The sequence below is a fragment of the Canis aureus genome, chromosome 9, assembly GCF_053574225.1.
Source record: "Canis aureus isolate CA01 chromosome 9, VMU_Caureus_v.1.0, whole genome shotgun sequence".
Lineage (NCBI taxonomy): Eukaryota > Metazoa > Chordata > Mammalia > Carnivora > Canidae > Canis > Canis aureus.
Window position 1 is genome coordinate 63847972 of NC_135619.1, and position 20563 is coordinate 63868534.

Here is a 20563-nt window from a genome sequence, read left to right on the forward strand (position 1 = left end):
CAACGCTGCCACTAAGGAACCAGAGCAGCCACAGGCCTGAAGGACAGGCCAGGTTGTGGTTCCTTCCATAATCACTGATCAGAAACACAGCCCGTCGTCCGCTGCCCCCTGCCTCCCAGCTCCTATACTCAGACTCAAAGCTCCTGTAGTTCTGGGAACCTAAAGCCAGGTAAAGGGTCTTCGAAGGCTAAGAGAGTTGGGCTGGGTCCTGTGGGATTGGGGTGTGTGTGCCAATAATGGCCGAAATGGAGTGCTTCGAGGCAGAAAAGGGAGGAGTGGGGAACGGGGCGGGGGGGGGGGGGGGGCAGATGGGCTAAGTAAGCCTGTCGATATTCAGAACACAGACTCTGAACACAGACTCTGGACCTCTAGACTATGTAGGTCCAGTCCCTCTCCCTCTCTGGGTCTGTTTCCTCCTCTGTAAATCAGGTGGTCAGACTCCATCATCCCATGAACTTGTAACCATTTGCTCTGATGACGTGTTGCTAGGGATTCATTAATGTACATGGGCTTTCGTTTCCCCACTTCCTTCCTTCCTAGTGTCCCACTCCTTCTGCATCAAGACACTTGTAGTATTTATAGATGGGGGCCCCCAGACATGACATTTTTCATTAAGTTGCCATTCTAATCCAACAAATAGAAAGTTCTCTTGGGCTCTAGAGAGTGGGCTGAAAATCCACTGGAAAGAGCTCCTGCTACAGCCACCAGCCCCAACACACACACACAGGCTGGTCCCAGGAGGGGAGAATGCTTCCCAGGCCCCCAGCCCCACAGGTTCCTCCTCCACTCTGGAGCTGGCTCCTGCTCAGGCTCCTGGGGTCAAGCTGGCCTAAGGGAAGAAGAGAGGGAAGGGAGGCGGGGAGGGCTGGGGGGCTGTGGGGGCGGGGGGGGGGGGAGGTGCAGATACTCCCATAAATGGCTGCAGGCTCCCTCCTTCCCCAGAAAACCCACCCTTGGCCCCCAGACAAGGCTGAATCTGGACTTCAACAAGTCACAAACTTATTCTGACTTCCCTGGGCCTCACAAAAGAATGCCCCTTGGGTCTTGTTCTGAAGCAGGTCACTGAACACTTGTTACTAGGACACACCATGACACAGAGACAGGGTCCACTGTTTAGGGCACAGGACCTCCAGAGGAAGGCAAACAATAAACAACTCTGAAGGGCTGCAGAAGGGGACCAAAGGGCTACAGCCTAACAGAGGAGGACAAAGACGAACCCCGTGGGGGAGGAAGGTGTTAACACTGCGTGCATGCATGCGTGCACACACACACGCACACATACACAGGGCCCTTGGCCAGCCCCTCCTGCAGACCCACGGGATGCCCACACCCCCTGTGCAGGGCAGCCCCCCGGATGGAACACGCAGCGTCTCAGACTTCTCACCGCCCCCTCTCCCCTTCCCACCGGGCCCCCCACATAGTCTCGCTCCCTCGTGTTCGCGCTTCCCGGCCCGTCAGGATGGTGAAAGGCAAATACGCCCATGTGCCCGTGACAGGGGCCAGAAGCAATGCCAGGGCTTTCCCGGGGAGCATTCCAGAATGCATCCCACACACGGCTCCCAGGCAACAAAGGGATCGACCTACGTGGTTCTTGTCTACACTGCTTCCCTGCTGTGTTACTGGAAATAAACCACTTGTCCGCCCAGACCGGCGCCGTATTAGACGTAATACTATCTTTTCTGAGTCACGTCGGGCTCTCAGGCTCAAACGGGGTCACGCACAGGATGCACCCTAACACTGAACCCAGCACGTAAAAGACGCTTAATCAATTCAATTTCTCCTTTCTGTCAAAAGAAGTCACAGAAGCTGGGTGACGCTAGGAAAAATAAAAAAGAGAGAGAGAGAGAAAGAGAAACAGAGAACAGAGAAAAGTTACGCTAACCGAAGACCACGACCTCAAACCTCACCAAAATGCTTGGCAAGTGAGGGATTCCTAAAGGCCCTTTTTGTTCTTAGACTCTGTCATTTATCATCTAAAGACATCAAGGGGGATTTCTGAATTTTAAATATTAAGAAAATGATCTGAGGAGCTAGCCAAGTCCATGAAAGACAGAGAGAAGGAGAAAGAACAAAAGTGATCACAAAGAATAGATCGTCGTTCACTTCCCCAAAACAGACAATTACTCCAGAAGAAAGATTTTTTACAAAGAAGTTCCATGATCTGACGTGGAGTTCCCTAACACTTTACAGTGTGGCCCGGTTTGAAATGCCGCACTGTGCTCTCCCCACTCCTCTCGCATTGTTTTTTCCCCCAAGAGGAGGAGGGATGAGAAAAGAGAAACTACACCCAGACAGAAGTACGGAAGCTTCCCTCAAGGCCCCAGCCCCGTGTGCCTCAGTCTCCCTCCATCCCGGGGAGGCAGGACCCTCCCGGCCGCTGGCATCGGGAGCTGGAAACAGAGCCCGATAACCACAGCCACTGAGCAAGGTGTCCTCTGAACATCACATACACAAATCACCCCCAATTCTGCAACCGTCCTGCTGTTATTTTTACAGACGTGTTCCCAAAGCTACAAAGACGGAAATCACGATCAAGACGTCACCGGCACGATACTCGGATACACGAGCTGCAAGGCGGTGCTTGTGCACACCTGGGCTACCTCGGAACCCCCGCTCCCTTCACGAGCATCCGTGGACACGGGGGCAAAGGAACGAAGCGGGGACAGGTAGGCGAGAGCCGGCTGCAGGCACGCGGGACATGGTTCTCCTGCCGGGGAGACGCCGGGCGGGCTCTGTGCGTGCTAGTCACACTGCAGGATGATCGGTCACTTCCTCGCATCCACACCTAAACAAAACCAAAATCAACCCTAGAGATGCCTTAAAACTGTATTGATCTCTAGGAAAAGCCAGGCGTGGCTGAAAGGGCTGGGAGGTGTGAAAGGAGACCCGTTTGTCAGAGTTTACCAGGGCTTTGCTTGGCAGGAATCTGTCCTCAGTTCGTTCTCGATCTGGGCAGTCGGGTTTCTTCTCGGTCCTCCACTGCCCATTAGTACGGTTTCCCTGGAGCAGGGCCGGGGGCAGACCCGAGGCGTGTCAACTCACGAAGGCTGGCAGAGCTAGCGAGTGTCTGGGTTGAAATGAGTTATTTCTCGGACTCTCTAGGTGACTGTTTCCCAACTGCCAAGGCCAGGCAAGGGCCTGACGACAATCCATAATAACAATCAATGATAAAGTGATCACCAAGCATCCAAAATATGTATTTACTGACAAATACTGTCAAACTCTACACTGGTGATTTCTAATAGAGGAGGGAACACCAACACCCACACATACACCCGCACCTGCACACACACACACACACACACACACACACACACATCCCCTTCATACTCTAAAATCAGAAGGCCAAAGAACTGGCATCCGTAAATTCACTGCTTTTATCCAACTGAATCTTGGGATTCTTCCAAATGAGTTTCACCAATCTGTCCTTTGGGGACCATTAGCAAATAAGGGTTAACGATCTGAAACCTCACAGTGTTACCTGGGCAGGCTGAGGAGGAGGAGGTGTGGACACAGACAGGTTTAAAAAGAACTCTCAGGCACTTGCAAAAACACACAGGAAATGTCCGAGGCTGCTTGTTTTATCCACTTCTAAAGATAGCCAGACTACAGCACTTCAGAGAGTTGAATTCAAATGAATTCCAGATATTGTGTGGCCCCCCTCATAGCCCCGCCACATACACACAATATACGGACAGATAAGTAAGTTCTTCGTGACCATTTAACTGCTGACAACTTTATTGCAGATACAAAGATATTCAGATGTAGGAGGTTTCGTCATCTGATATGAAACCGGAATGCACAGTGATGTGATAAAGTTGTCCAAGATGTGGATATATTCTTTCTTGTAATTTTTTAATAACAACTGTTTGTATCACACTCACAATCTTAAAATAAAAACTGCAAAAGCAAATTACCAGGAGGACACATGGTAGGATAAAAGACATAGATTGCTTTTTCATGCTTTTTTTTTTGTAAGTTTAAAAGGCAAACTCACCTAAAGCTAACAGATACAAAGGGAGGTAAATTTACCATTCGTTGCATTGACAGAAATAAAATCTTGGTTATTTTAAAAGTTCAAGACCCAGGAGGCGCCTGGGTGGCCCAGTCGGTCAAGAGTCCAAATCTTGATTTTGGCTTAGGGTGTGATCTCAAGGTTGTGGGATGGAGCCTCTCTCTCTCTCTCTGTCTCTCTCTGTCTCTGAAACAAATAAATAAAATCTTAAAAAAAAAAAAGTTCAAAACCCAGCTGAAGTGAGGAGGGGAAAAGATGCCAGGCAGCTCCAGTTCTGGACTGAACTTGCACTCTTTCCAGTACCTCTACTTTCTTTAAAGTGATTCAGGTGCTGCAAATGATAATTAACACAATGTTTTATGGAGGGTGATAAAGGCACCTGTGGGTCTGACAAACAGAGATACCCTCGGCTGGATTACATCTGGCCCACGTAGTGCCACTTTATCTGCTGGTTGTCAGTAGTTACTCATCTATTTTTAAATGTTCCAATATGATCTTATCAAACTGGCACATATAATTTGATCACCTTATTTCCATAACTAAAGGTTGTTGAACGTATCTAGCCAGGTAAAAGTTACAGTTATGGGGTGTGTGCATGTAACTGGGTTGGAACATAACAGTTATTCCTTTTGTTTAAAAAAATAATAATAAAAACCCTCTCTCTCAGGAAAACACGCAATACTGGGTTGTTGGTTTGTTTGTATGTTTGCTTTATAAGGGGTGGCCACTGGCTAGGGGACCAATCTGTTACCAGTCTCCCTAGGGGTCCACGAGGGGCCTCTGCTGGGGTTCCGGGGCCAGGAATTCAGCTTTAGGCTGCGGCATCTTGCTACAACCAAGTCAGCCCGCAATGAAGGGAGAAACTTCCTTTCCAGCAGCAAAGTGGATCCTTTCAACAAACAGGGTTTGAGAACCAGCTGATGTTGTGACATCCGTCGCAAAGACAAATCTGAAACCAGCCCCAACCCAAGTGGGAGAAGCGACAAGGAGCAAATGACACGGTAAGTGTTGTGGATTCCTTTTCAAATCTTGTGGGTGCTGGTCAAGATATGGATAGATCCTGCGGGAGCAGAGGGTGAGGCCAAATCTGCTGAGGGAGGCGGAGGGGCTGTCCGGGAACCTGCAGGTCAGAAGAGGCAAATCCAGAACCCCAAAAGTAACTGAGGCCTCCCTGAGCACTGGGCAAAGGGAAGGGCGGTGTGGGAGATGGAGAAGGGATGCAGAGGGAGAATGAACCAATCCTGTGGCTAGCACTGAGGGAAACATTTACGTGACCAGCATCTACCCAAAAAGCCCAGCTGACCTGGACCCAGGGAACCACATGAAACCACACGAAACCTGTGGCGAGGCTGAGCGACCTGACCCAGCAGCCGCCTAGAGTCAAGGCAGGGTGGGGTCTAAACCCTGTCCCCTCCTTGGCCTCACACAGAGTCCCCCTGAGGCCAGTTTCAAAGTCCTCACCCTCATCATCGCATCTTCCTGCGTCCCTGTGAGGTGCCACAGGAGGTGGGGGCGGCCAGCCTCCGAAGATGCATCGCTATGCAGGGTGCTAGGTTACAGTGAGGCTGGGATGTGTGTCGCCTGGAAGAGCTGGTGTCCCCACGGAGCCACTCACGGCGGGGATTCACCTGGGCTACCAACACAGCGACCCACCAGATGGGTCCAGGGCCCTAAGGGGCACCTGCATCTGCGGGCTTCCCAGCTCACCTGAGGACCCACTATAACCCGAGGCACAGAACACACGCAGAAGGCCCTCCCGAGACGGAACCAGGAGCTCATGAGGTTAGTAACTGGCAATTACGTGAGGTGACATGAGAGCAAACAAGAGAGGAAGTCGGCCGAGGGTTAGGAGTTACCTGATTATTATGCATAAGGGGAAAGTCTCCGGTTTAACACTCTACACGGCACATTTCACCTGATGGTGTAAAGTACTCTCTGCCCAGCATTTCAGGAGCCCTGAAAGGGACCTCAGGAAGGCCAACTGCAGCCGGTGTTCTGGACATCCCCACGGGGCGGGGGGCACCCCGAGAGCTGAGCGCCTTGACGCCAGTCTCAGACCATGCCATGAAGATTTGTTGGGGTTCCCCAAAACAGCCACCCCCTTGAGGACCCGTGGAAATTACACACACCCAAAATTTTGTTTTGCTTGGTATATTGCTGAGTCATTTGGCCTAGATGCCGGTTGCCCCTGGAATTCGACGTGCACCCAAACATTTGAGTTAGCAGTGGTGGTGGCAGCAGTCGCAGCAGCGACAAGAATAACAGTACCATGAACAGACCACCGACCACATGCCAAGCGCTATCCCGGGCACTTCTCAAGCATCTTTAATTTTCCCCACAAACCTAGGACAACAGAGGGAGTGGTGGGACCCCGCAGAGGATAACGTTAAAGCCCAGACAGGTGGTTAGCTGACCTGCCCCGGGTCCAATGCAAGCAAGGTGACTCAAGAACCCCGACGCGCGGGGATCTCTGGGCGGCTCAGCGGTTGGGCGCCTGCCTTCGGCCCAGGGCGTGATCCTGCAGTCCCGGGATCGAGTCCCACATCAGGCTCCCTGCATGGAGCCTGCTTCTCCCTCTGCCTGTGTCTCTGCCTCTCTCTCTCTTTCTCTCTGTGTCTCTCATGAATAAATGAATAAAATCTTTAAAATAAAAAAAAAAGAACCTGATGCCCTCCCCTCTAAAAGGTGAGTCTGCTACAAACATTGCAGCCAGTAGGCCGCAGTAAGACCTTCTAGCACGTTCCGGAGTGAAACCAAATGATCCGGGGGCCACATACCGCAGTAAATATAACAGACATCCTTTCCCAGAAGGGCACATACGCTTCCATCGTTTGCATCAGAGGAGAAACAGGGTCAAAAGTCCCCGCCACTATGAGGACGACGCAGGCACATGGCCACCAGCAGCCCACACATCACCTTTCCGTTTGTACCATGAACTGCAAAAGCAATCAATTGCTCCGGTGGCCCTCAGCCACTGCACGAAAGAATCCTGACATGAAGCCGGTTGACAGCCAAGGCAACAGGCTCCCAAAAGACAGGGGCTTGCCCCAGATCATAACCCGCAACGGGCAGAGCCAGGACCCACGTCTCAGGCCCCAGGGCCACCTCCGTGTTTCTAGCAAACCACGCTTCCCTGAGCAGAATCCAGCCTGCTGGCCATGTTCTCACGTCTGTGTGTGCGCTCCAGGGAGCGCCGGCGTCTTCACCAAGACAAACAGGCCCCCGCAAGGTGTGGGATGACTCGTGAGTGTGTCCGTGTGAATGCTTACATCCCCTCCCCCGGGTGGGACCCCCAGTCTCGGGATCCACCCGGCACGGAGGAGGTTCTCAGAACTGCGGCCTACAGTAGAGAAACTTGAAGGGAGTAAGGAGACAAGGGACTTTGCTTTGGCAGACACAGTCTAAAACGGGGGAGGGAGAGCCAAGCTCCCCAGCATCAGCCCACTGTTGAGCTATCAACACTGGATCTGTTTGGCAGAATGAACACAGCCCCGGTTACACTCAGCTTCGGGGGTCCAGGGTTACATGGCCTGTGGGATCTGCACACCCCACGGAGGACACGCCTCACATCGCTGGTGACTTATATCCTCATGTGTACATCATACGACACGACACTGTCAGCGACCTTCTGTTCACTGATTGATTTTGTCAAGTTGTGTTTATTTAAGGACTCTCTCTACCCCCACATGGGGCTCGAACCACAGCCCCGACATCAAGAGTCACATGCTCTCCTCTGACCCAGCCAGCCAGGCACCCAGGTCATCAATCTTTTAAGACAACGAAAAGAAGTTTTGCTTTTGGGGTGTTTCAACTGTGCAGCTCTTCCCCAAGACAAGGACGGCGATGGCAAAACAGTGCATGTGCTTCCGCAGCACTTCTGTGCCCCCCGGGTGGCAGCTCGCTGGGGGGCAGTCCTGGGCCGCAAGCTTGCTCCGACCGCCGGCCAGCGTGGCCACCCTGCTCGAGAAGCTTCCTGCAGGCCTGGGGCGCTCAGAAAGGCCGGCACCACCATCTGCACTCAGAGGGGGCGGGCGAGGAAGGCAGACTCTGCTTGGGCACAGAGGTGCTCGGATCCTGGGCCACCGCCTGGTGACGGGAAAGCAGTTACCCGATGCTGGAAAGCGAAGGCGATCAGAACCTAGCTGAGACCAGTCTGGGGCTCTATATAGGGATTTTTTGTTTGTTTGGGGATTTTTTTTTTAAAGATTATATTTATTTCTTTGACAGAGAGAGCACACAAGCAGGGGAGCATCAGAGGGAGAGGGAGAAGGAGAAGGAGGCCCCCCTCTATGAGCAACAAGCCCAACATGGGGCTCGATCCCAGGACACTGAGATCCTCACCTGAGCCGAAGGCAGATGCTTCCCCGACGGAGCCACCCTGGTGCCCTCGTGTAGGTATTTTAAATTAAAGAAAGATCCTTAGATGCTAAAATATCTTTCACAGTGCCCTGCTGCTCGGGCACTGGCCAGGACAGAGCACGCACATGCACGAGGCATTCGGGGCGATGGCAGCTGGTCCTCCCCATCCTACATTCCTTCCCCAAGTGTGCTGGATGAACCTCAATGACCCCAGAGCCACTCATGCTGCTCCCAGCCGGAGGAGACCAACGTGTAGACTCACAGGGACAGGCTCCCCTGCCCACTGACTTCCGGTCTGCTGCCACCAAGAGGCGGCACGGGTAAGAGAAGTGAAGGGTGGAAGGAGGATGACAGCGGGATTTACTCCCCTGGCTCTAGGGAGTTACTTGGCTGCATCACGCCAGCGAAGGCCGTGCCCCTACCGAGGGCCTGTCACCCCAGCTCCTCTCTTGTCGGAGTCCAGACACCGGCCCCTTTCCTTCCTGCCTTCCGAACCAGGGGTGAGGGCAGCTCCCTAGAGGAGCCAGCCATCGGCCCTGCCTTTGGGGTGGCTGGGGTGGGCATGCACTACCCTCACCGGTTCCCAGTACCCCTGGGTCCAGCGCTGCAAATACCGGGTCCAGTATTTGCCTTTAGCAAATACTCCTCTGTTGCTTCGGCCAGAGTGTGCCAAGTGTCTCCTGCCGGGACAACGACTTGGCAAAATGAAAACCAAATCGATCACCCTAGAATTTCACTCTTGGAATCTACGTGCCACAACAGGCGCAGAGTAATAACCCCCTGTAATTTCTCCAAATCACAGAGGATAGCCGGGGAGGAGGGTGGAGAAAATACCACCACCACTTCCCTGGGAACGTACTGCGTGCTGTACACCCTGAGAGACCAGAATTCGTCTTCCTAAAAAGTAGAATAAGCATCCAAATGGGAAAACGCGATCCTGGCGTCCAAAAAGTGTGCAGTTTCTAAAACTATTCTCTGCAGACTTCCTTTAAAAGTGCATCATCAGTGACGACTATTGTGTTTCCGTCACATCAACCGTGCATCCCAATTACAAACAGGACAACAGCGTGGATAAAGTTTCCAGTTTTAGAACAGCCGGGCGAAACTACATCTTACCTAAGACACTTCAGGGTGCGCAACAACCACGGGGGATGAATTCAATTATTATGACAATAACACTGAATCAAAATTTCTAAGAATTTAAGACCTAGCATCCCGAAGACTCTCAGTGTTTCATACCAGGTCAGGGTGACCTGCAGGAAATTAGAAACATAAACTGAAGTTTCAAATCTAAAAACTATGAGATGTCTCATGGGGAGGGGGGGTGGTGAGGGGATGGCCAGCAAACCTAAAAGATGTAATGAGGGGGGAAAAAAAACCCACTGATAACAAGCACTGACATTCTTTCACCGCTGAGGGATCATCAATATCTACAACGTTGAAAATGAAACAGAAAAGGGATTTTAACAAATTAAATGTGAACCATGTGTGACCAATATAGGTTTTTTAAAAAACAGCGAAGTGTGTTTCACCCAGGGATCTGAGAGGAACACGTCTACAGGACTTCATCTCAAGCCAAATAATCATGTGGAAGCTCCTGGTGGCGTTACCACGGACCTGGGTTCCAGCAGCAGGGTGCTCTTTACTTTCCCAGGCCTCAGCCTGTTGCTACAGGTCCCAGAGTTGCAGCACTTTCGAAATTTTGCAACACGTATGAGGCAGGGAGCAGGTAAACAGTGTCTTTTTCTTGGGAAACCGGGAGGGGATCCAGGTACAACAGCCTCAGGCTTCACCTGGTAGCTCTTCCTGCACATAGTGTGCAGCCAAGGGACGAGTTTACATTTATTGGTGAGGTTATCTGATTAATATCTAGTCATTTGCAACCACGACAAAGGTAGGGGCTATTCCCATCTTTGCTCATGACCTGGTGCTGACACCAACACGGGTACCCAAGAAACACATCCTCTCCTCATGCATGCCACACCTGCGATGGTACGATGGAGAGTGAAGAAGCATGAGGCTTCGCTGTGTATGTTTTTTCATAGAACACTGACTTGGGAACTAAAACATGTTTTACTATTCAAAGGAAAAAGTCAAGCAAAGGGAGAACAATATCAGTGAAAATCATGAGCTGTGACAATTTGTCCTTGGAACAGCTAAAAATTAAAAACACCGATGATACCAAGCGCGGGTCCAGATGTGAAGCTGCCGCAGTGTGGCAGATTGTGGGGACAGGTGCAAATGAGCCAAACACTTCAGAAAATAGTTGGGCCATTTTCATATAGAATTACATATACCCTTATCATGGGATCCTACCATGCCAGGCCTAGATGCTTACCCAAAAGAAATGAATTCCTATATCCACACAGAGACTTGTCCAAGAACGTTCAAAGAGGCTTTATTCATAATACCTTAAAAAATGCAAATTATCCAAAACCCACCGGTCACTGACTGGATAAACAAACTCTCTCTCTCTCCATAAAATGGAATACTACTTGGCAATCAAAAAGGAATGAATTACTGATACACACAACATTGATGATTCTCAAAAACATTACACTGAGTGAAAGAAGTCAGAAACAAAACTATACTCTTCTATGATTTTGTTACTAGGGAATTCTAGAAAAGGTAAACCTGAGAAAATACCTCAGTGGTTGCCTGAGGATTCGAGTGAAGAGAGAGAAGATGGATTCAAAGGGGCACAGGGAAACCGTGGTGATGAAGATGCCCTGGGGGCCGCTGCAGTAGCTGGTTACAGAGAGGTACACATATTAGTGCACACTTTGGATGGGTGCGGCTTATTATAAATTAAATTGTGCCTCAATCAAGTTGATTTCTTAGGAAAAAGCAAACTATAAATTTTAAAAATGCAAACAGAAGGGGTGCCTGGGTGGTAGCTCAGTGGGTTAAGTGTCTGGCTTTGGCTCAGGTCGTGATCCCCGAGGGATCAAGCTCAAGGTGGGCTCCTTACTTGTGCTCCCTCTCTCTCTCTCTCTCAAATAAATAAAATCTTTAAAATAAAAAGAATTTCAAAAATTTAAAAAGCAAACAAAACAACCTAACTGGAAGAATAAATTGGCAACATAGCTTTACAGGGAAAAGGATTCTGTCACATGGCTTCTGAACGCAATACCAGCTGTCCATTCTAGTGGAATGTACACTAAAGACTAAAGGAAAGAGGGGGAAATACTATATTTCGACCTGACTTATTATATTAATAGTAACAGTATAATTTTGAAGTTATCTTATGTATCTTGCAGAATAGAGCAAAAGGTGAACAGTGTTACTAGAATTCACAGCATTGGAAGCCAAGCAAAGACCTACAAAAACAAAATCACAGACTTTAAGAAACCCCAAGTTCTAAGTTGATGTGACTTGGAAACATCAATGACCTTGTTATTCTGTTTTCTCTTAGTTCTGTCCACTGAAAGCCCTGAAGATAATTAACACCCCAGCCACAATGAACACACACCAGCATCCAGATTCAGCTTCTCAATACCATTCACCTCTAAAAGGAATCAGAGCTTTTTGGAGAAATGGATGAATCCGTGGCTAGAAATGAAAAATAGAAGCTAAACCTAGGACGCCTCTGTGCAAGAGAAAGCAAGAAGTCCTCAGAGACTAAAGGGGACATAGACAAAGGACAGGAAAGGCAGCCTAAAGGGGCCTTACTGGCCAAGTCTGGGATAATTTGAGCATCAAAACAATGACCGCCATTGATTATAAAACACTGAATAAAAACCTGAGTCCACAAGGATATTCACAGAGATTTACTTGCCACCATTAGAGGCGATTATACACCAATCCTTTTCTCTGCAAATCGGCCCTACAGTTCCTTTTTAAGAACTGTAATGCCAACTAATGACAGAATGAGAAAAATCACCATTTTGCAACCCCCCAGAGAAATGATTCAGGCAAGAATCATCAATGGATATGCACACGGTGCCAAATTATCTCCCCCTAGCTTACAGGTTAATCACAAAGGGAAAACCATACCCTGCGGTGGAGAGATGAGGCATCACCACCTTAGGCCAGGGTTCGAACTTAGCATCACCCACAACAGGACAACCTGGTAGTTCGGGCGGCCTAGGAAGCACCCAGCACCACCTGGCAACTGTTTCAACGAGCTTGAACCTAAACAAGCAGTTGGATTTGACTTCCAGGGATACAGGGCCAAGCTGAACAACATCACAAGGAAAGACTCAGCCAAGTTCAAGATGTGAGCCTCCCCTAAAACAACAGGCCTTGATCTTTTCAAAAAAAAGGGGCTTTGGAGGCTGGTAGGATCATTCCAGACTGTAAAGACAACAGAGATATTAAAAATCCAGTTGCAATGCCTGTACCTTCGCTATATCTTGGTTTTAAAAAGCCACAAAGTTATAAAAAAGAAAAAACACTTTGGGGTACAATTGGAGAATCTGAATACAGACTAACTAGATGCTGTGGGGAATTATTTTAGATTTTCTTAGGCGTGGTAACGTGCTGCGCTTATACAGGAGAGAATGTCTTTGTTCCCAAGAGATTCACGCTGATGGTTTAAAGGGTAAAGCGTCGTGATGCCTACAACTTTCTCTTAATGGGGTCTCATGATTTTTACATAAAGACGAACTTAACATGGTAATGACGACTGATTCTAGGTAGTGGGGTAGATAGGTAGTCTCTGTGCTATTCTTGCATCTTTTCTGTATATTTGAGTTTTTCCATCAGAAAAATATGAGAAGAGGGGGAAGCAGCAGTGGTGACAGTCCTGCCGTTTGTAAAGTCGGTTATCCTGGGCAGAGCCAGTACCTCACCCATCTGCACCAGGTGTATTGAGCTGAACGGTGCCCTCATCTCAGTACCCTCAGAATGTGATGATATTTGGGAAACAGGGTCTCTAAAGAGGCAATTAAGCTAAAACGAGGCCATGAGGTTGGGCTCTGATATCCTAGAGCGGAGATTGGGACCCAGGTACCCACAGAGGGAAGACCATGTGAAGACACAAGGTGGCCACCTACCAGCCAAGGAGAGAAGCCTCTGAAGAAACCAGCCCAGCAGACACCTTTATCTCACATTTCTAGCCTCTAGAACTGTGCAAAAATACATTTGTTTCGTAAGGCCCCCCCTGCCACCGCCCCAGTCTATGATGCTTGTTATGCCAGCCCTAGCAAACTCATCTAATAGGGAGGATTTCCAGGAGAAGGACAAAGACTGTTCCTCTAATGTGCACAGAGGAACAGCCCGGCTTCTTTGTGCGTATTACCCATTTACTGACGGAGAAGACCATGAGCTCCCAGGATACCGCATCTGTGTGTGTGAGTGTGTGTGTGCGCGCACGCACGTGCGTGGGGGGGGGGTTGGAGTGAAGACAGCTATTTGGGATGACTTAACGTCTGCTACATCAGCTGGGGAATACCCAGACATCCTGCCTCTCAGGTTCTCTTACACTCACAGGACGTCTCCCAGAGCCAGCGCTGTCTGGGGACCTCCTGGTAGCCTGGGTTTACCTCCGCAGAGACACTGAAAAGGCACACGTCTGTCTGCTGCCAAGGAATCAGACATCGAGCAGAAATGTGTCGAGGACATTAAAATCATCTCTCCTTGAAACAGAAGAAACCTTCTCATGTTTTGTCATCAGGGTTCTTACTGATTAAAAAGCGGGAGGGCGTTTAAGCATGAAATTAATGGTATGCAATTTTTAGCCTTTTTGGAAACCCCCACCCCCACCCCACCCCCAAAAAAAGCAAAGGCAAAACTGGTAGGAAAGGCAAGAGAATGAGGTCTCCTCAAATCTCTTTTGCCTCCATTACCTGAATCGTGCCCGGGGTTATGAGGACAAAAGGTCAGTTCTGGAATCTTGGGGTGTGGGAGCTGGAAAGGGCCTTAAATCTCCTGGTGGGCTTTCCTCACTCACCTAAACTCCAAAGGGCAGAGCCCACTGAGAGCACACAGCTGGTGGCCTGACCCCGGGCTCCTTGCCACAGCTACGCAGGCCTCTCCCCACCCTGCCCGTCACTTGGGGGCCTTCCCTAGCTGTGCTGGAACCCCATCCCACGGCCAGAACTCCGACTCTTCCCTGGGAGACAGCAGTGAGGACGGGAAAAGATTTTGCTGGCCACTACCCACAGTTTCTCAACCTTGGTTGGCCCTATCAGCACCTGGGGCATCCAGGGCAGGGTGCTCCTCTGTTGTGGGGGCCATTCTGTGTGTTGCAGAAGTTTAGCAGCATCTCTAGGCTCCAACCACTAGATAACCAGTAGGACCCCTCACCCAAGTGGTGACAACCATATCTGCAGACATTGCCACGTGTCTCCCGGTGGGGAGAACGAGGGGGGTGGAGGGAGATGACAAAAATCACCTCCAGTTAAGAACTACTGCCCTGAAGCAGGATAAACTACTAAGTTCTGACAGGTGGATCTCTAACTCCAAGCCCAATTTGAATGCAGGACAGCCCCGCACACATCACTGTCTTTACCCCCACACTTAGTCTGCACCCCGTAAAAACCCTGCCCACAAGCCAGGTGATCCCGGCTCCCCAGGCAGTGCTGAGGCCACGCGCTGGGTGCCTTGGTCCCCCTTCCTACCAAAAGCTGCAATAGTGACCCGCTGGCCCCATGAGGTCGGACAGTCCTGGGAGCCACCTCAGAACTGCCTGCAAAGACGCTCATCCACGGCGACTAAACACAAACCAGGCCCAAAACTCTCGATGCAACCCCCAAATCAAGCTCAGGGACCACAGGAGGAAAGCCCTCTTCTGGAAGGATCCTTGCAAAGACCGCAACAAGGTAACTCAACTGCATCTGCAAACATTACCGATAAACAGCCCAACAATTCTCTACCCTGGACTAGTTACTCCCCCTGTTCCTGAAGCGACTCACAGGGGGATTAGGGCTCAGAGGAGGCCTCGCCTGCAAAACCCCACGGATTACAGGTTTGTTCTTAATTTTCATAAAGCCTTCCCACATCTGGTGGTGAGAACAGCCCCTCCCCACCTGCTAACGGGAGCTACACCCCTGACTCCCCGGTTACGCCGAGCTTGCCCCCAAGGCCAGGCGGCCCAGTGCCCACAGTCCAGGGAGGGCTTTGCCACGTCTGCTTAAATGACAGTGAAGCTGCAAAGTGCGTGGTGCCTCCTGCTTGCAGGCAGGCTTACACCCGACCCCTGCTCCCCCCTGCTGCCATCAGAGCCCATGGAGTCCACCCCTAGGAGGGCGGCCCACCCCAACCAAGCCCCCAGCCTCTCCTGGGTGCTGACCCCCCACTCCGCTCCCTGCCGCCAGGCACTCCCTGCCCCAAACCCCCCGTCACAGTCTCCAGTCTCCCCACTCCCATTTTCCACAGCCCCCAAAGGATATGCATGGCACCCTACCTTCCAGGCCTGAGACACGCGCTGCACGGTCTTTACCGGCCCAGCATCCCAGCCTCCCCGCAGGGCCTGCCCCTTCCCTGTGCCTCAGGTTCCCCTAACTCACCTCTGTGCACCCCTGAGGTTGCTTAGGTTATGGTCCCCCCCTCACACACACACACACACCCTATGAAGTAGGCTGGGAGGATGTGGGAGTCTAGATCTTTGTTTCCCTGTCTGTGCAATGGGACAACAAACACCCACTTTGTTTTTTGGGTGTTTTTTTTTAAAGATCATATTTATTTATTCATGAGACCTAGGGAGAGGCAGTGACACAGGCAGAGAGAGAAACAGACTCCCTGCAGGGAGCCCGACGTGGGACTTGATCCCTGGACCCCAGGATCACGACCTGAGCCGAAGGGAGACGCTCAACTGCTGAGCCACGCACCCAGGTACCCCCAATCACTCACTCTGCAGAGTGCTGAGGTCACGCAGCAACACAAGAAAACCCTTGACAAAGAGGAGCTAGTGTCTGAAGCAGGAAGAAGACAGATGTCAGCTCGGAGGCTGCACTGAGCCGGACGTGCAAGAGGGACAGTGCCAGTCAGTCCCCCTGCCCAGAGGGACGGACTCCCGCGGGGGGAGCCCCAGGCCAACATTGTTCCCTAGTGCTCAGAACACTTGAGTAGTTTTGTGTTTTCAACCCCCGTTCTTTTTCTTTTTTTTTTTTTCCCTGTCTTTTTCTTTTTTGGCTAGAGTCAGTACCATCTGTGAATTATACAGCAGAGGCCAGGTTTTCGATAATTTGAATAAGACCTCAGGGAGTCTGAACTAAACATATGTCCCACAAAAATATAAAGTAATTCATAGGCTTTCATCTATTAATTGGGAAAAGGGGCTTTTTATCAATGTCTAAATTTTTATGAACAGTCAAAGAAACGTCTGGTTCTTTCCACCACAGGCAACAGGGCAAAAAGACGTCTTCCAAAGTTGTTGGCCTCCTCCCCTAGATAGAGGAAGGGAGGGGCATATTAGCAATCAGAGAGAGTAAAGGCAACAGACGGTTTTTAAATAAAAATAAGAGGTGGGGCACTTGGGTGGCTCAGTTGGTTAAGCAGTTAAGCATCTGACTCCTGATTTGGGCTTAGGTCATGATCTCAGGATCCTGGGACTGAGCCCAGCCTTGGGCTCTGCACTCAGCAGGGAGTCTGCTTCTCCATCTCCCTCTGTTCCTCCCTTACCTCCACCCCCACACGTGCTCCAAATCTAAAATAAATAAAATCTTAAAAAAAAAAAAAAAAAGGAAAAAGGAAAAAAAGGAGGTGAGTGTATTGGTTTTTCAGAGCTGTCGTAACAAATACCACAAACTTGGTAGAAACAGGCCAGAATGCTGAAATCAAGGGGCCACCAGGACTGTGCTCCCTCTGAACGCTCCAGGGAACAGCCCTCCTTGTCTCCTTCCAGGTCTGGGTGATCCTGGGAGCTCCTGGCCTGCAGCTGCTCCGGTCCCATCCCTGCCTCATCGTCACACAGTGCTCCTCCTCCCTGGATGCCTGTGTCCTCTCCACTTACACAAGTTATTGAATTTAGAGCCCACCCGAACCCAGTACAAGGTCATTTTAACTACTCACATCTGCAAATAACTTATTTCCAAAGGAGGTCACCTTCTGAGATTCCAGGAGCAAATGAACTCTGGGAGAATATACCATATATCCCGTTACCATGATGACAGAGGAAGATTGGAGAATTTTCTAGAATCATCAGAGCTAAAAAGAACATCAAAGATCCCACAGATGGTAAATGGGCTTCTTCTCTGATACCAACCCCAAAGAACTGGTGGTCTGGTGATGGCCTCCAGAAGTGACGCTCAGAGATGGAGCCCCGACCCTGCATCTGCTTGCCCCTGCGGCCCCTGAGGGATGCCCACCATGCCCACCGTGGGGGTGGAATATGGGACTGATGATGAACTCCACGTCTCTGTTCTCCCTGAACTGATTCAACACCCTCAACTTTGCAGAGGCAGAAACTGAGCCCATGGAATGTGTGAGTCACATCTTAGTGGAAGAAGCAGGACGAGAGGCAGTCACAACAGTGAGAGATACAAGCTCCCTGCATTACAGACGAGCTAGGTGCTCTGGGCAAACACTGGAAATCAGCGGATGGTCTTCACTGGCAGAAACTGGTTTCACCTACTTAATAAAGTGTTTTACTAATGTAGGTCAGTAAACTTCCTTCCTTGAACAAACATCAGTGTGTGATTCTCACAACACCAGAAATGAGTCCTAAGAATACCTAGTTTAGTTGTAAGAGACCATATAAAGGAATATGGAGGTACCCTTCCCCCCCCCCCCAAAAAAAAAAAACCAGCGCCCATAGTATTATGGTTCCACCGAGGGAAGAGAGACTCAGCCCAGGCTGGGCAGAGAACATCACAGAAGACTTATTGGAGGAGGAGATCCCAAAGTTGAAAGGATGAACAGGAGTCATCCAGGGATTAGAGAAGAATAAGGCCCTAACTAAGAGCATGAGCGAAAGCCAGGATCAAACTTCATTAACCTTCTTAAACCAGTGCTCTGTTGTAAACTATGTGGTTTTATGTCCTTTGGAGAAAGGGCCCCACAACATGGTATTTCTTGAAACGTGGCACCTGAGGTCTGCATGACTCTCCTAAATTGGCATTTTACCAGAAGCAGAATGATAAAACCAGCTGAGTTTCCATTTTTGCCTTGGCTGTCAGGGTACTCGACTGCAGCACATATAATCAGCTTAAGAATCTGGAATAATTGCTTTGCCCTCTCTCCACAGAGTAGGTCTATTTTGTACTTTTACACATTCAGCCTGACTGTAACACGTCTTACGTACCTTATGTTAACCTTATTAAAGGGAAGTGGGATATGAATTATAAGGATGCTGGTAATGAATATGTGCCCCTGTCTATGTAGACATGGACCTGGAAATCTAAAAGCTATCACCCATCATCCCCTAACCTTACATCAGACTCCACACGGCTAATCTTCTTCAAAAACCCAAACATACCACCCTCGCAGACTCACTTTACTCACTGAGAGAATAAAATGGAAGGGTCTGAGTTACAAAGGTTGAACGTCCAACCACCGAAGACCTCATTCTCCTTTACCTTCCACAGCCCAGCAACCTCCTGGGCAGGCTTCTCCACCTCAACTGGCCCCATTGCCAGCAGACACTCAGGGGACCCACTCTGGGGACCCACTCTGGGGACCTGGGGTCGGGGCTGGTAATTTCACTCTTTGCCCAGATGTAGGCAATACAACTGTCTGGGGACAGTGAGCCAACCAGAAATTATTTTTTAATTGCTTGCTGCACACGGAGCACTTGCTAAGTGCCACTGGAGATAAAGCACAAGGCACCGCCTTGGACATCAAGGGATTCATCATCTGGGGCCTAGAGACACAGGGCCTGCCCCCAGGGTCCTCATACTGCACAACTCCAGAAGGTGCCATTTCAGAGGCTCCAGCTTTAGGCCGCCGTCCCAATGCTGGCTCTGCGAGACCATGGAGCCTGACCACCAAGCTACTGAACCAACCTCCTCAGTGGTTATGAGAATCGAGACATAAGACATGTGAGGTCAGGGACACCTGGGGGGCTCAGTGGTTGAGCGTCTGCCTTTGGCTCAGGTAGTGATCCTGGGGTCCTGGGATCAAGTTCCACACTGGGCTCCCCGCAAGAAGCCTGCTTCTCCCTGCCTGTGTCTCTGCTTCTCTCTGTGTGTCTCTCATGAATAAATAAAATCTTAAAAAAAAAAAAAAAAGACATGTGAGGTTAAACTAAAAAGTACCTAACACATAGTATGTGCTCAATTAACATCAGTTCAACAAATCGTTATCCAATCAGAGCAAAACCCAACCATATTAGGTAGCTCCAACTGCTTTCACGAAACACCACAGTAGGGATGGCTTAAACAACAGAAATTTCTTTCTTATAGTCTGGAGGCTACAAGATCAAGAGCGAAGGGCTGCCTGATTGAGTCCTGGGGACACCTTTCTTCCCAGCTTACAGACAGCCACCTTCTTGCTGTGTCCTTGAGTGTCCTTTCTTGGTGTTTCCGTGTCCAGAGGGCTCTCTCTTCCTCTCCTTATGAAGCCATCAATCCTATAGGATCACACCCTGATGGCCTCATTTAACCTTCATGACTTTCTAAAAACTCTATCCCCAAATACAGTCACATCAGGGTTAGGGCTGCAACATATGAATTTTAGGAGAGGGGGGCCCACAAATCAGTCTCCAGCACCGACACGGGGAAATGATCACCAGGATAATGTTCACTGAATGTCTACTATATTCCGGGAGCTGTGCCATCATTGTAGCATTTCGTCTTTCAACCACCACGTGAGCAAGGCATTATTCTTCTCCCATCACCGATGAGGACACGAAGCTCATTAACAGTAATTAACTCGCTGAAGGACACACAGCCAGCAAATGGTCAAAGACTCATCCCCAGGTTTCTGATTCCAACCTCCACGCTCCTAAAAATCATCTGCACTGCTCCTGATTTCATCAGATGACAGACTCTGCTATAAAGTTTATTATAAACTGCATAGACAGACTATAAATGCCAAGGGCCAAAGGGAGATTAATAAAATGAGGAGGAGATGCCAGGAAGGAGATGGGATTTAAACAGAGTCCTCAGCAAAGAGCCAGGTCAGGGGATTCAGATGGGGGGGGGGCGGTGCAGGTAAAGATAGCATGAGCAGTAGACCATGCCTGGTGGGTCTCGTAGAGCAAGGCAGGGATCCGCCTGTCTCCAGCGGTGGGCATGCACAGGGAACAACGTGACATAAGGATACTAGAGGATGAACACAGACTCTAAAACGTCTAGAACATCAGGG

At 49.9% G+C, this 20563-nt stretch overlaps 1 protein-coding gene and 1 long non-coding RNA gene across 13 annotated transcripts in view; one reads left to right on the forward strand and one right to left on the reverse strand.

Annotated features, from left to right (window-relative positions):
* The window catches only part of FOXN3 (forkhead box N3), a 393063-nt gene that overhangs the window by 176698 nt on the left and 195802 nt on the right, over positions 1–20563 (reverse strand). The gene's annotated exons all lie outside the window — the stretch shown is intronic.
* Positions 4700–13931, forward strand: LOC144321024 (uncharacterized). Of its 2 annotated transcripts, none has more exons than XR_013386714.1 (4): positions 4700–5016; positions 8243–8406; positions 10988–11136; positions 11790–13931. It is a non-coding gene; the product is annotated as an uncharacterized LOC144321024 (long non-coding RNA). The 2 variants fall into 2 exon arrangements; XR_013386713.1 differs by lacking the exon at positions 4700–5016 and adding an exon at positions 7504–7773.